The sequence below is a fragment of the Petaurus breviceps genome, unplaced genomic scaffold (genome assembly GCF_028583685.1).
Source record: "Petaurus breviceps papuanus isolate PSGF00001 unplaced genomic scaffold, PetGlider_PUasm1.0 90808, whole genome shotgun sequence".
In the NCBI taxonomy this organism is placed as follows: Eukaryota; Metazoa; Chordata; class Mammalia; order Diprotodontia; family Petauridae; genus Petaurus; species Petaurus breviceps.
Genome location: NW_027187349.1, coordinates 15,071,942 through 15,088,278, shown reverse-complemented (window position 1 = coordinate 15,088,278; position 16,337 = coordinate 15,071,942). Strand labels below are relative to the sequence as shown.

Genomic DNA, 16,337 nt, shown 5'->3' with positions numbered 1-16,337 from the left:
AGGAATGCCTTTTCCACATTTTTTATTCAAGTATATATATATATATATATATATTTGCTTTTTGTAAGGGGGAGGGCAGGGCAATTGGGGTTAAGTGACTTGCCCAAGGTCACACTGCTAGTAAGTGTTAAATGTCTGAGGCTGAATTTGAACTCAGGTCCTCCTGCCTCCAGGACTGGTGCTCTATCCACTGTGCCACCTAGCCACCCCTCAACCATATTCTTTAAAGGATGTGGCTATTGAGGTTAAGTTACCTGAGTTCTCAAAGATAATTGAGGTGACAGAGCTAGGATGTACTCCCCAGTATTATTTTGCCTATCCTTTTGACTCCTTCTTGATATTGAAGGATAAAGGGAGGAAAAGAGTATTATGCCCTTTTCCATGGACCATTCTGGTATGGCCACTTTATGATAAATCAAACTGAAGGAGAGGAAAGCTTGCAACAGGGAGCCTGATAGTCTAGGGTTTCAAAAGGCTGAACTCTGTCCAGAGAGGCAGGAATAGAAATCAGGGAAATTGTTGCTGGGGAGCTATGACCTGACTCCCAAGCTAGTTGCAAGGTTCCCACAGCTCCCTATGCTACTAAGACAGTTAAGCCAAACAAAGGGTATTTCCAAGCCAATTTTGTCCATCTGAAGCCTCCAATAAAGGGCTCTGAGCTTCCGATGGCTCCTCCACATACTGGATTGCTTTCAAGAGCAAATTCTTGCCAGAGAGACTGTTCAGAAACAGCTCCATCAAAAGCTTATTTGTAAATAGATACTAATAACAAAAAAGAGAACTCAAAAGGCCATTTGAAAGGACCTTGCAATTTTTTTTTTTACCATCAGCATCCCACCTTTCTCTACTCCCCCAGCTCTACCACTTTCCTCGGCATTTTCTGAAGTTTGGGTTACATGACCCACTTTCTTTTGTTCTTCACTGGAGTGTTTATGTGGTTGAGAGTTACTGAGAACATACATGTATCCATCTTTTCCACTATATCCTACGGGACCCAGGTTGGGGGTGGGGCAGGAGTCTCTGTAAGCAAGTGAAAGGGAGCCCTCACGAGTGAGTCTGGTTTATGTCTACTCATGTTATAATACAGAACATATTCAGCCCTTCTCTGTTCCATAGTGTAACACAAAACCTCCTCTTAAGGAGTGTGTGTGTGTGTGTGTGTGTGTGTGTCCCACAGTATGATCAATAGCAATTCCCTTCTTCTGACCCTGCAACCCTTTTTATTTAATCATATGTTTTCAGGGTTGTTAGATATTGAGTACCAGAGTTCCATTGTTGGCAGACCCCTTCTCTCTGCTGGCTCCTTCCCCCACTAAGAGTTAGAGATCATTTACTTTGGGACATCTTTCTGCTGACCCAGGCCATTCCACCAAGTTCACTGAACACACAGAAAATGAAGGTTAGATTTCCTTAAGGAAGCTCAAAGATAAGTGAAAATGCCAAAAAGAAATCTTTACAGAAAGATACCTTTCTGCTTTTTTAACCAACAAACTGTATAAGCTGGGTTATTTCTCTCCCTACTCCCCTAATTTTCCAAGAGTTTTCTAGCCACAACTAAAAATTGCCTTTCAAACTGACTGTCTTGTTTTCATACTTCATGTATCAGAGAATGCCTTCTTGCTAAGGAGGACCCCTAGTGTTTTGTTAGATTTTTATCTATTTTTTGGAATTAGTATTGTGTTTAAATAGCTTAGTCTGTATAAAGATGACCATATCAGCGTGGATTGAACATCCTGGAAAATTGTCCTTTAAGATTTATACAGAGGCCTGGCTTCACTTTTTACTTTAAAGTTAATATGTTTGTTCATGATCTCAGGCTGATTTTGTCCAAAACTCTGATGAAGGTATTGTTGAAGCCTTGTAATTGGTTGAAAAGGCCTAAGGCTAGAGGATGAAAAAAAGGAAGGCTGGACTATATGCACATAGATAAGTCAAAATAGACTATTGGAAAGTGCAATGGGTTTGGATAAAGAGGATCTGGGTTCAAAAGTCTCCTCAGATGCTTATTACCTGGGTGACCTTTGGCAAGTCACTTTACTTGTGTGATCTAATTTCCTCAATGTAAATGAGGACATTGGACTAGGTGGTTGGCCTCCTATCAATCAAGCAACAAGCATTTGTTCAACACATTCTATATCCTGGGAACTTCATTGGGTACTGAGTTACAAAGATAAAAATGAAATAGGACCTGTCTTCAAGAAACTTGGAACTTTGTGCATAGCAGTATATAATCTCTTTTCTCACAACAATTAAAACACTGGCATAGTAGGTAGACTGAACTCAGGTTTATTCTGAGGGCAATGACAATCAAATGACAAAAAATTTATTGTTTGTAATTAAAATATTGATAGGACATAACTTTTACTTTGAGTAGATTGTATGCTGATTTGAATTATTGAACAGATATATGCTTTTTTTTTAAATCTAATCAACAAATATTTCTAAAATGCCTAATATGTTCATAACATTGTGCTAGGCACTGAAGACATCAAGAAGCACAAGTTTGTGTCTCAAATGAGGGTATAACCTCATGAAGAAAACATCACATAGATCTATAAAAGAATGAATTATCAAGAGAATCAAGTAAAAGAATGGATGAGAAAGAGCATTCTGAGCTACAAAGCAACATTACTTTAAGGTATTTTTAAATTATTGTTTTATAAAGAAAACACAAGAAATGTCACAAGGTGTAATATGGATAATTACTAAATCAAATATTTCATGGGCTGCCATGGTCAAAGATACCATCACCTGATGGTCAACCTTTAGTAGTTCCCCCCCATTAGAGTTCTTTAAGCAAAAAGTGATGGCTACTTTCAAGGTATGTTGTAGTGGGAATGATATTTCTCTATAGGTTGTACCAGATGACAACGGAAATCACTTACACATCTACATTTCTGATTCTGTAACTGGTGATGAGTTGACCTGTCCTTAGGTGGCAGGGTGGATAGAGTGCTGGGCCTGGACTCCGTAGGACCTGAGTTCAAATTTGAGTTCAGACATTTACTAAACGTGTACCCTTTGGAAAGTTACTTAAAGTGTCTGCCTTAGTTTCCTTATATGCAAAATGGGGGTCACAATAGCACCTACCTTGAAAAGTTGTTGAGATGATTAAATTAGATAATGTATAAATGATATAGTTTATAACAGTTATCACACCAAATATGCAATGATATAAATTAATCAGGGAGCAGATACAACATGTCCCCAGGTCCATTCTCAAAGACCTCTTTTCAGTTTAGTAGAACTTGTCTGAGCTTGTAATCTATTTTCATATTATTCAAGATCCCAAGATCACCTCCACATGATGATGAGTCCAACTTTGAATATTTTCTATGAATTCAAAGGGAGGGCTCTCATTGTGAGGCATTATAATAGGGAAAACATCTTGGAATGTTTGTATTGTACTTCATAATCCAAAAGTCCAATTGCTACCACCCACATCTAGAGATTAGCAATAATAACACATTTTAAGGTTTGCAAAAAAGACCTACCCCACAGCAGTCCTACAAAGAAGATAGTGTAAATATCATTATTTTTGTGTAAAAATGACTAAACTTCAGCTGAGTTTACTTTACTCTCATTTTAAAATTGATACCCTTTTGTTTTTTAACATTATATTTGGATCTCTACACCTGTTTCTATTGAACCTTGTCATATAGCAATGAAAAGGAATTAAGCAAAACCTAAGGACAAAGCAACCACCTCTAAAATCATGTGTGGCAGTCTACATCTAGAATTCATCTTTTGTTCTTGGGAAGAAGATTGTTCTTTGAAATTAACTGGGGTTCCCTTACTCTTTAGTGCTGCTTTCAAGTAAATTATAATCATTCAATATGCTTTCTCTTGATTTTTCTTTCTTAACTCTTATCACTTCATACAACTGATATTTCTCATTATTTATGGGGAGAATGTCTGTTATAGTGGAGGAAAAACTGTATTTACATTTAGGAAAGATCTGAATTCAAATCCCAACTTTGTCTTTTTAATGATGAAAGACTTCTCTGAGCTGTCACTGAGCCTGTTTCCTTCCTTATTGATAAAATGGGGATAACTGATGAGTTGTGCGTATAACTTGGTGAAGACAATAAGTTTTTCATGGTTTAATTTTGTAGCAATTATATTTATATGGGTGTGTTGATTATTGAGCTAATGTCCCCACCATTAGGATTTTTTGTTTTGTTTTATGTTTTATAATCAGCCAATTTACTCTTCAGCTCTAGGAATTTTCTTTAATTGTCCCACATGAAGAGAATTTAAGTCCCAATGAAAACTCATCTTCTGAGCCTTTCCCATCTCAATTCTTATATCTTCCCTCTGTTAAATATTTAATACTAAGAGAAAGGATAAGAAGATTATCAGCACTTAGGTAGCACCTGCCATGTCCCCAGGCACTGTACTAAGCACTTTACAAATATAGAGAAGTCATAAAGATCACAACTTGGTGAGAAAATTAGAGATGGGTGGCTTGGGAATTCTTTTCAAAGAAAGGTTCTTGGAGGAGCCATCCAATCAGTGGTAGGGATGAGGGTACTTCAGAGGTATATATTCCAGAGTGAAAGTAATCTTCTAGGATGAAGAAGTTACTAGGGTATGGTATGTTTCTCCATTTCTATCAGTGAAATTTGAGGAATCATCATAAATATTGCTGGATGGGAGAAATGAGTAAATACCATCTCATTTAAAATAGCTTAAATTTATTTATTTGTTTTGTTTTTGGAGGGGGGAAGGCAGGGCAATTGGGGTTAAGTAACTTGCTCAAGGTCACATGGCTAGTAAGTGTTAAGTGTCTGAGGCTGGATTTGAACTCAGGTCTTCCTGATTCCAGGGCCAGTGTTCTACTCACTGTGCCACATAGACTCCCCTTAAATTATTTTTTTTATTCAATTTTCTATTCAGTTCCAAATTTCCCACCCCCCTCACCCATTGAGGAGGCAAGAAAAATAAATACCTAAAAAAAAGGAAAAATACCTTCATGTACAAAAACATTTATAGTTTTTTTGATGGCAAAACATTGGATATTGAAGAGATGTCCATCAATTGAGGAACATCTGAACAAACTGTGGCATATAAATATAATGGAATACTATTGTGCAAAATGAAATGATAAACAGTCTGATTTCAGAAAATCTTGGAAAGACTTTTACAAACTGATACAAAGTAGAATGAGCAGAACCAGGAATACATTGCACACAGTAATAGCAATATTTTCTGATGATCAACTATGAATGACAGTTTTCTCAGCAACATGATAATCTAAGACAAGTACAAAAGACTCATGAAGAAAAATGCTATCCACATCCAGTTAAAGAACTGATGAACTCTGAATGCAGATCAGAGCATATTTTTTTCACTTAATTTATTCTTTCTTTTTTTTTCTTTATACCTGTTTTTTTTCACAACTGTGACTAATATGGAAATATTTTTACATGATAGCACATGTATAGACTTTAAACTGCCTACCATTTTCAGAAGAGGTGAGGTGAAGGAAAGAAGGAAGAAGAAAAATTTGAAACTCAAAGTCCTGTAAAAATAAATGCTAAAAATTTTATTGACATATACCTGGAGAAAAAATAAAATACTATTTAAAAAAAAGAAGAAAAGCCATTACAAATATGTATAGATATTTTAATGAAGGTGAATACCTTTAATGTAGAAGTTGCTAAATCTTGTGTTATCCTGACTGTGGTTATACAATACTTGAATTGTATCTTTCTTGGTGGTTGCAATATTCTATCCTTGACCTGGGAGCTCTAAAATTCAACTATAATATTCCTGGAAGTTTTCATTTTAGGATCTCTTTCAGGAGGTGATTGGTGGATTTTAAAAATTTCTGTTTTTACCCTCTGGTTCTATAATATCAGGGAAGTTTTCCTTGAGAAATTCTTGAAAGATGATGACTAGTTTTTTTTTTTAATCTTGGCTTTCATGTAGCTCAATAATTCTTAAATTATCTCTCCTGCATCTATTTTCCAGGTCAGTTGTTTTTCCAATGAATTATTTCACATTGTCATTCACATTCTTGTTTCCCCCTTGATTTCTCATAAAGTCATTAACTCTGTTTACTCGGTTATAATCTTTAAGGAATTATTTTCTTCATTGAGCTTTAGTGCCTCCTTTTCCATTTGGCCAATTCTATTTTTTAAGGAGATATTTTTTCCTTCAGTGCATTTTTTGTATACCTTTTCCCATTTGTCCATTTCTATCTTTCAAGGCATTCTTCTCTTCATTGGTTTTTTTTGTACCTACTCTTTCTTTTAAGGTGTTATTTTCTTCCTTATTTTATGTCTCCTATACCTAGCTATTGACCCTTATTTCATAATTTTCTTGCATCACTCTCATTTTTCTTCACAATTTTTCTTCTACCTCTCTCACTTGACTTTCAAAAATAGTTTTTGAGCTCTTCCATGGCCTGAGATCAATTCATATTTTTTTTGGAGGCTTTGCATATTGGATCCTTGACTTGATATCTTCTGAGTATGTGTTTTGATCTTCCTTGCCATCATAGTAACTTTCTATGGTCAGATATTTTTCTCTTGTTTGTTCATTTTTTTCAGTCTATTCTTTGACTTTTAATTCTTTGTTAAAGTGGGGCTCTGCTTCCAGTGTCAAGGGTGCATTGTACAAAGTTTCAGGGGTTTTGTGCAGCTGTTTTCAGATATACTTCAAGGGACCTGAAAGGTTTCAGTTCTTCCAAAGTGGTGTTATATAAGGAGAGGTATGTTTATTATTCTTCTGGCCTGTGCTTTGGTCTGTGAGAGACCACAAATACTCTTTTCTGCCCTGAAACTGTGATGAGAGTCCCTGTTCCATTGTAGCCTACAGACTCTCATATGCTACTGCTCCTCCTCACCCTGGAACTGCTACCCAGGACCTTAACCTGAATCCAAGCATGGACAAACAACAGAATGCGGTTTCAGTGCTAGCAAAGAGGCCCCTATAATCCCCTTCTGACTAGTTGTTCTACCCCCTTACCATTTGTTGAATGAGAGTTCCAGAAACAGTTGCTGCCACTGCTGATTCAGGAGCTCTCAAGGCCTGTTTCTAGTTTACTGGGACTAAGTCTGTGCTGGCAAGACCTGCACTGGACTATGCTCTACTCTCACCCAGGTGCAACAGACTTTTCCTGCCAACCTTTTATGTTGTCTTTGGTTGGAAAATTATTTCACTTTGTCCTTATTGTGGGTTCTGCCACTTCAGGAATTGTTATATGGCATTATTTAAAGTTGTTCTGAGGACTTTTGGGGAGAGCTCAGGCAAGTTGCTGCCTTATCACTGCCATTTGGCTCCACCTCCTGAGTTTCCACATTCTTTTGAGATAAATCTCATCCTACTTTGGTCTGACATATTCCCAAACTTAAGGGTTTAAGATATGTCATTTTAGGTTAGTATACATGAATGCTCTGCTCTCTTTTAACATTTGAGATTATTTGTAAACAGTTTAGCTATGATAGTAAAACTATTTAGCTGCAGATTTTAAGGAATTTTATAGCATACTAAAGCCAAATGGCAATGGGTACACATTTTCTAAAGTTCAGTAAATAATTGAATACTAAAGGAGTAATTACTATAATCCTAAACACTGTTGAAAATGAGTTTGATTCTCCAAGAATACTTGAAGAGTGGAGATTCTTTTTCTTCTTCCTTTTCAATGAGAAAAGAGAAGATCTTGCTGCATTTGGAGATTTATCAAACATCTCCAACTAATTTTCATATTTTTTGGTACGGCTAAACTCAAAGCATGCTCTTCTAAAAAAGCTTTCTTTTCCACGTCTACTGAAAGGAAAGTTCTAATCCTTATGTTTCTGATTTATTTACAATTAACTCATCAAAATGTTATTTTGGAGAAAAAATTCTGATGTGAATGCATCACTTGTAGTCTTTTAAAAAAGGATAATTTTCCTTTGGATTAGGAAAAATTGATATGCCAGAGTTCAAATACATCCCGTATTTTTTAAAATGATGTATCATTGCAAAATATGTCATCAGATAAAGAAAGGAACATATATTAACAAACACACAATTTTTATCTTTCATTCACATTTCTACTATAGGAATTATTTTCCACAGTTTTAACTGTTGCTGATATGGTACCATAGCATTGATATATAACTTTTCAGATGTACAAGAATCTTAAATGTGCAGGGGTGGCCAGGTGGCACAGTGAGTAAGAGCACCGGTCCTGGAGTCAGGAGACCAGGGATTTATTCCAGCCTCAGATACTTAACACCCACACAAAATAACTGGCTGTGAACAAGGTACTTAACCCCGATTGCTTTAAAAAAAAAAAAAAAGAATCTTAAATGCTCACATCCAGGGTGGGTTTGGTGAAGAAACATTTCTACTAAAAGATACCTGGAGGTTACTCCGATGGTGGTGGTGCCTTTTATTTGTGTTTTCCTTCTAGATGAACAAAGATAACATTACAAAAACATGGGCTGAGGAAAAGAGAAGCTAGATAATTTCTTCTTCTAATACTACTCTCCTCCCATTTTCACTGATGTTCCAAAGATATAACAGTGTAGAAGTTGACATATCAAAGGCACAAAGCATACTGTGAAATAAAAATTCCATTTTAACTTTTGGCTCATGGTCTTGGGGTAAATGTATCATTGATTTTCCTTTTTTTCTCAGCAAAACTCAGAATAGTTGGCAATTTGATTTGGTTCCAAGAATATACTCAACTTCAAGAACAGATGTTGTTTGTTGTTGGTTTTATTTTTTAACCACTGAAGAAAGTTGCATTGCACTGAGAATCAAAATGGAAAGTGGTTTTTTTAACCAAACTCCAAGTCTGGATATTTACAAGAATTTTAAGAGAACATTCCCACACCCTCATCACCATTAACATTAACACACACACACACAATGCACCATACAATTGAATTTGGGTGAAGAGTCATAATTTTTAGTGATTCTACCAGTTGACAAAGGTATAAACATGTGTAGCAGCAAGCATCCTCAGGGTTTGCTGCCAGCACAGGTTCTTGGATCTGCTTTGTTAAAGGAAAGCAACTCAAAATGGGTTAACAAGCTTACTTTAATCAGTCAGACATATATTGTTTACCTTGTTCAGGGGAAAAAGGTCAGCACCCCGAACTTCAAAGTATACAAGCAGAATTATCAAGACAGAAACAGATCAAGTAGACAGATTTCCAAACTGTCCAACCATTACATCCATACCCAGTCAACATCTGGGTTTCCACATCTGGGTTTTTCAAAGCCGGGGGGCTCTGGACAACTGCTTCCCAGAATCCAGATCAAATCACAGAACACTTCTCAAAGTGAGTCCCAAAACAAAGCTACACATCAGGGCTTATATAGCCTTCTCCTGGCTCAGAGAATGTAACAACCTTATTGACTCACTGGCCAATCAAGAAGTATCTACTGAAAAACAAGCCTCCCACCCAAGGCTCCAGGTGCACTTTAGCCTAGGGGAAGGGAAGATTTTTAAATTTACATTCCCATTATGACATTCAAACAAAGGATTGCATGAATCTAACCTAGACTACAGGAATTATCCAACATTTGATGGCGAAACCCAAAACCTAAAATTTGAATTAAGGATTATAAATGATTTGCAAAAGATAAGCTATAATAGAAAATTTCTTTTTCTTTTTAAAAACAGTCTATGGATTATAGTAAATCAAAATACCTACAAAACCTTTACCAACAGTTGAGGAAGGGAGTAGAAATGGTGACATGCAGAAACTGTTGAAATCATGGTGTAATCTTTCTGGATATGAAAGATCTATGCTTTATAAAAGTATAATTTTAACTAGTTTAGTACATTTCCTGTGGCCCTGCATGCATGTCAATTTTCAGTGGGAACAGTAAGGACAGGTATGTCTACACAAAAGAAGCAGATGTTAGTGCACTCTAATTTTAGGATTCAAATTTGCTTTTATCCTAAAACATGCTGAACTTGAAGTCTGGAAAGAATTGATTTTTGAACCCCAACTCTTTGAGACTTATCTAAGTCTGATCTTGGTCATGTTCTTTAATTTCTTTGAACCTACTGATTTCTTTTTTTTTTTTGAAATGAGAATGATTATACTTGCTTTATCCGCTTTATAAAGTTGATGCTATGAATTAGTGAGTTATTGTAAATCATTATGTTATTTTGGCAGGGTGCTATGCCAAAAAGAGTTCAATGAGCCAATTAATGGTTTGTGTAGATGGACTTCATGTGACAAACATCTGGTACAGTCCCATTGTGATTTATGATGCAAATCAAATGGCTAACTTCTGAATTTTGTACAAAACATTGGGCTTATAGAGACTGGTATCAATACTTGGGGACTGATCCCATAAAATCACTATCTCTCTTTGGCTTATGTCCCTACTAATGAGTTTTAAGCTGGACAAATCTCTAAAATAAAGTTTAAATATGGCTTATATTTAGATTTCTTCAAATGTGCATAACCAGAACTCAAGACTTTGGACCAACATTAAATATAGATTATGAGTATTGGCATGGGTAACTTTTATTTTACCTACCACAGAAAATACAAAAGATATTAAAGGATTCATAATAATACATGACAAAATGAAGAAAGATAAAGTGTTTCTATAGCCCATTATTATCTCCCTGGATATCTTGGACTCAGAAACTCCTAATCTCTTAGGAACTCTTAAACTGACAGAAGATTCGTTCTCAGGAATACTGCAACCTCTGCTCAGAAAAAGGAAAAAAGTCAAAAATATTTAGGAACTTGAGTTTCACAAGCTCCCATCTCAGAATGCCTGGAATTTGCTTCCATTAGTATACATCTTAATATACAGTGTTAGCCTAACAACTCTTTTTTTTTTACTTTTTCTGTTTTAAATAAAAAAAAAGTTTTATTAAGTGGGCATATTTATTAATATTTGCTATGCATTGTGCTAGGCAGTGAAAAATATTTTTTTAAAAAAAGCAAAGAAAATCATTTCCTTCAGTGAGTTTCCATTCTAACAAAAGAAGATAACATATATAGGGGAGCAGTAAACAAAAAAGGGTATTTTGGTTTTGGAAATTTATAAAGGTATTGGGTGGAGCCATTGGGGAGTAGATTGACACACCCTGTATAGTAGCAGTGCAGAATTGATTTGATTTGATTTTCAGAGCTAGAAAATGGGAGAGTATATATGTGGCAACCAGGCAACTATTGAAGAAATAGCATGTAGTAATAGGAAGCACAGCTAGAGTAGCCAGCCATATATAGTGGGTTATGCATAAGGCACTTTAACAATTAAGACTTTGAGAGTACAAGGATGAGAGTTCTGAACCTTGAAGGGTTAATATTATCTATAGGTGTGTTCAAGTTATAGAACTTATACCACTGATGTTCAGTGATATTTGTGATGTTAAATTTACCTTCTGGTGTTAGGAACTTTAGCATCTGCACAGATATTTGAGGTTGAGAATTTTACTGCTGGTTTCTTAGATTTTTGTCTGCTATGGAGTTTTTTGTGTCTTCAATAGAAATTCTTAAATTCCTATAGTATATTTTCTTTGTGAGGTGTTTAGTTTGATGGATATCACAGCTTGATAAGGTATATGTATTTTGTCTCTCCACTCTCCAAGTTGAAAGATCCTTTTATTTGATTTTCAACACCATAGGAAAATATTATCTTTCCCAGCCTGTGAGAGGCACTCTCCTTTCCTGGCCAGGAAACCATCATTATTCTTGTTAAGTAATTTCAGTAATGTGCAATTCTTTGTAAGCCCATTTATGGTTTTCTTGACAAAAATACTGGAATGGTTTGCCATTTTTTTCTCCCACTCATTTTACAAATGAAGAAATTGAGGCAGCAGGGTTAAATGACTTGCCCAGAGTCACACAGCTAGTATCTGAGGCCAGATATGAACTCAGGAAAATGAGACTTCCTTATTCCAAATCACTGCATCATCTAACTGCCTGAAACCATCATTACTAAATTGTAAAATAATAGTTCAGAAAACTCCAGCCTATTATAAGATATTACCTTCTTCATAGGTTTTTCATCTCCCAAATTAGCTTTTCTTTCCTCTCTCTCTTTTTCTTCTTCTGCCAATCTTTCTTTGTTACCTCTTTTCAATAAGCACTAAAAAAACAAACTTCCAAAATTCAGTGCAAATCTCTGCTCTTCATTTTAAGAGATAATTTGTACTTTTTTTTGTTACCTCATTACAACATAATTCTAAATGGGTGTCTGCTACCAATAGTCCCCTGGTAAATGTTTAAGAACTGGCTCTCTGGAAAAAAAAAATTGCGCACACACCATGCTTTTAAGTTTAATCTACATTATTAACATTTTCTCCATCACTTTCTTAAGTTTAGACAATCAACAAACAAATATTTCATTTGCTGATTTCTGAGATGCTCACACTGAAAAGTTAGCAATAGGCTCTTGTGAGCTGGTACAAGCTAGATCCACCACACTTTTGATACTATTTCTTATGGGGCTTAATGTGAGAAGGACTGATACTGACAGGGAAACCTAAAATGTATTGCCAAAGATTATGATATCTTAGGTAAGAAACTGAAGGTTATAGATAGAAAGGTGCCAAGTCAGTCTAACCTAACAACACTTCTCTTCCAGACTTGCAGGGGCCAAAGGGAACTAAAGTAAGACATATTGCCATCAAAAAGAATTTCCTAGCATCCCTACATATGCTACTAGGCACAAAATTACATGGATTATGTTCTAACATTTATGCTGTAGTTCATTGTTGATATGGATGAATAATTTAAAAGACACTGAGAGAACCTGCATCAAAATTAATAAATAAGGAATTTATATTGTGTGGAAGCAAAATATTTAATGAGCAGAAATATTTTGGAAAATTGCATGTTTAGACCATGTAAGTTGTGCTTTCATGAAGGAAATAGAATTTTTGGAATCTTAAAATCTTAGAGTGATATAATTGTAGGGGAGCTTAGAAGTCTTCTGAGCTCATCTAGCTCAGCCTTTATTAATGCATTAATGCAGTCTTGTGATAACCTGATAGCTTTTTTTTGGAGGGGGGAAGGCAGGGCAATTGAGGTTAAATGACTTGCCCAAGGTCACACAGCTATTAAGTGTTAAGTGTCTGAGGCTGGATTTGAACTCAAGTCCTCCTGACTCCTGTGTCCCCTAGCTGTCCCATCCTGATAGCTTCTTTCAGGAGATTCCATCAATTGAAGCTCTCAGCTTCATGAGGCTTCCTAGTTCACTTTGGTTGGGTAGCTATTATTGTTCTTTATACTTAGTCAAAATCTATACTGAAACTTCCATTTATTAACTATAAGCCTTTGTTCAAAAACATAGAGACAAACTTCTTTGATTTTTATTTGAGAAAAGCAAAACATTGTAGTGTAAAGATCACTGGACCTAGTGTAGAAAAAGACTTAGTTTGAAATCTCATCTCTGACACCAACTCACTGTGTTGCTTTGGGCAAATCATTTAATATCCATAAGTCTTACATTTCTTATCTATAAAGTGGGATTAATGATACCTATGCTAGATGGCAGATTAGGGGCAGCCTGCCAGTTGAACTTTCCCAACATTCCACTCCAAACTTTGAAACAATTCCTTGAATAAAATTTTGGAAGTGGCAGAGCCAATAAAAAGTCACATAAGAAATTTGTCTGACTTAAGAAAATTAAAGAGGTAGGCAGGAGAATTCTGTTAACACCAGGGTGGAGGTCTGTCAGGAACACACACATGCTGGGGTGGGGGCTATTAGTAACAGCACAGGGGCAACAGAAGCTTTGGGAGCTCTCAAATCCAGAAATGGGAGGGAGGTCACACAACTCCTCAAAGGAGATGACCGGGGAGCCTTTGATACACCTAACTATAGCTGGCATTGGTTGGCAATTCTCTTGACCATACACAGTTCCAGGGAGGAGAGGAGAGCCAGTGATAGGTCACTAGGGATCAGGGGCTCTGGTTGTAATACCAAAGCCTACTCCTAGCATATGCAAGTTGTAGGGGACCAGAGGCCTTTCTTTGGTAAAGACCAGAGTTCAGATCAGGAGAGTGGTCACCATACCACTCCCAAGATTGTACTCCCTTAGAAGCACCAAAAATTCACAGAACCCTAAAAATAACTCTGAAAACACTAGCACAAAAATGCCTGAAACTTGGGATAGTGCCTCCCCATCCCAGGTGAGCAAAGCCCAACCTTAACATAAAATTCAAAGGCAAGAAATAAACTGGAAAAATGAACTTATAATAACAACAAAAAAGAAGTTGCCTATAAAAAGCTACTATGGTGACAGGGAAGACCAAGACATAATCCCAGAAGAAGAGAACAGTGTTAAAAATATCTATTAAAAACACAGAGAAACATGTTAATCAGACTCAAGCCCAATAAGAATTACTGCAAGAGTTTAAAAAAGCTAAGAGTGTTTGAGGAAAATGAAACAAGAGTAATGCAAGAAACTTATGAAAAGAGAATGAACAGTTTGATGAAAGAGGGACAAAAATACTGAAGAAAATAACACATTATTACAAAGAATTGGCCTAATGATGAGAGGCTAAAAAATTCACTGAAGAAAGGAACTCCTTAAAAACCAGAATTGAACAAACAGAAAAAGAGCTATGAAATTTCCCCAAAGAAATTAATTCCTTAATAATAATCCTTAAAAATTAGAATTGGTCAAGTGGAAATTAATGGCTTCATGAGACATCAAGAAAAAAATAAAACAAAATTAAAAGATGAAAAGTAGAAGAAAATGTAGTATATCTAAACAGAAGGAAAATTGACAAGAAAATAGATTGAGTAGAAATAATTTAAGAATTTTTGGACTATCTGAAAGTCATGAACAAAGAAAAGGCTAGACATCATATTTCAAGAAATTATTAAGAAAAACTGCCCTGGGTGGAGCCAAGATGGCAGAACAGAAGCAGTAACTTTTCTAAGCTCCTCTATGAATTCCATCAATAAACTTTAAAAAGTGAATCTGAATGGATTTTAGAGTGTCAAAATCCACTGGGAGACAGAGCGTGGCAGAATCCAGCCCAGGAAAGAGCCCACTTGGGTCCGGGAAGGGGGAGTGCAGAGCATGTTGGGGCTTCAGCAGCTCAGACAAGAGAGCAGACTATAGCAGAGAGAGAAGGAGCCCCAGCCAGTGGACTCACCCACCCCAAGGGCAATTCACAGGCATCTCACCAGCATCTCACCATGGGAGGAGAGGATCCACAGGAGCCAGATAAGAGAGGGCTCAGCCCCCAGCAGAGACAGCAGCTTCTTCGGGGGCTATCAGCATCCAGCCTGGAAGTTTAGAAACTGCTTGTCTAACTTTCCAGAGCCTAGTATGACAAAGTGAACTCTGGCTGCTACAATCCCCCTTCCCTGACCTAGAAAACCCAGAGATGTGTCCTACCCAGGGTAAAATCCTGAGACAGTGGAAATAGCCTTGGGCTTGGGAGTCATTGAGAAGGGGTGTAAATGAGGCAGCAAGGAGTCTGAAGAAAAGAGGGGGAGGGGTCCCAACAAGCTCTACCTCACCTGACCAGCAAAAGCCTGCTGGAGTTGGAGCCCGGGGGCATAGAGGCAGAAATCTGGAGTGGCCAGACCACCCCTCCTCCACAGAGTACTCTGTGAGCATCAGAATAATTTAACAGAAACTCTAAGGGCCCTTGCCTTAGCCTCAATCTACACACCCAGATGCTACAGCACACAAAGCCAAAAACCAGGCACCTAGCTCCCAGCCTGAGAAATTAGGAAATAGGAAGTTACAATGGGAAGGAAGGAAGCTGAAAAGGAGAAGGGGAAGACAAGTAATTCGATTAGAGCTTATTATAGTGAGCAAGAACAACCAAATACAGAGGACAACATGGACTCTTTATTCACACTTGAGACCACAGAAGGAAATATGAACTGGTCTCAAGCCTAAAAAGCACTCTTGGAGGAGCTCAAGAAAGATTTTAAAAGCCTTATTAGGGAGGCAGAAGACAAATTTAAATCTACAGTGACCAAATTGGAAAAAAGTTTCACTGAAGAAAACAAATCCTTAAAAAGTAAAATTAGTGAAGTAATTGGAGAAAATACCTCCCTGAAAAAGGACCTTCAAAAACTAACCAAAGAGAATAATTCACTAAAACACAGAATCAATCAAACTGAAGCTCAGGTCTCTATGATGCTCCAAGAGTCAATTAAACAAAACATGAAGATTGAAAAATTGGAAGAAAGTGAAAATATCTCACTGGAAAAACAACTGATGTAGAGAACAGCTCCAGGGGAGATAACTTAAGAATTATTGGTCTACTGGAAAGCCATGATGAAAAAAGCAGCCTGCACAACATCCTCCAAGAGATTGTCAAAGAAAACTGTCCTGAAGTCCTGGAATCAGAAGATAAAATATTTATCGAAAGAATTCACTGGGCT

The 16,337-nt window shown here is 36.6% G+C and overlaps 1 long non-coding RNA gene across 1 annotated transcript in view; it reads left to right on the top strand.

Moving 5' to 3' along the window:
* LOC138147933 (uncharacterized) overlaps positions 1-16,337 on the top strand; it is a 51,563-nt gene that overhangs the window by 18,225 nt on the left and 17,001 nt on the right. The window contains exon 2 of the long non-coding RNA XR_011164932.1: positions 2,477-2,638. This is a non-coding gene — a long non-coding RNA (uncharacterized lncRNA). The remainder of the gene's footprint in view (positions 1-2,476; positions 2,639-16,337) is intronic.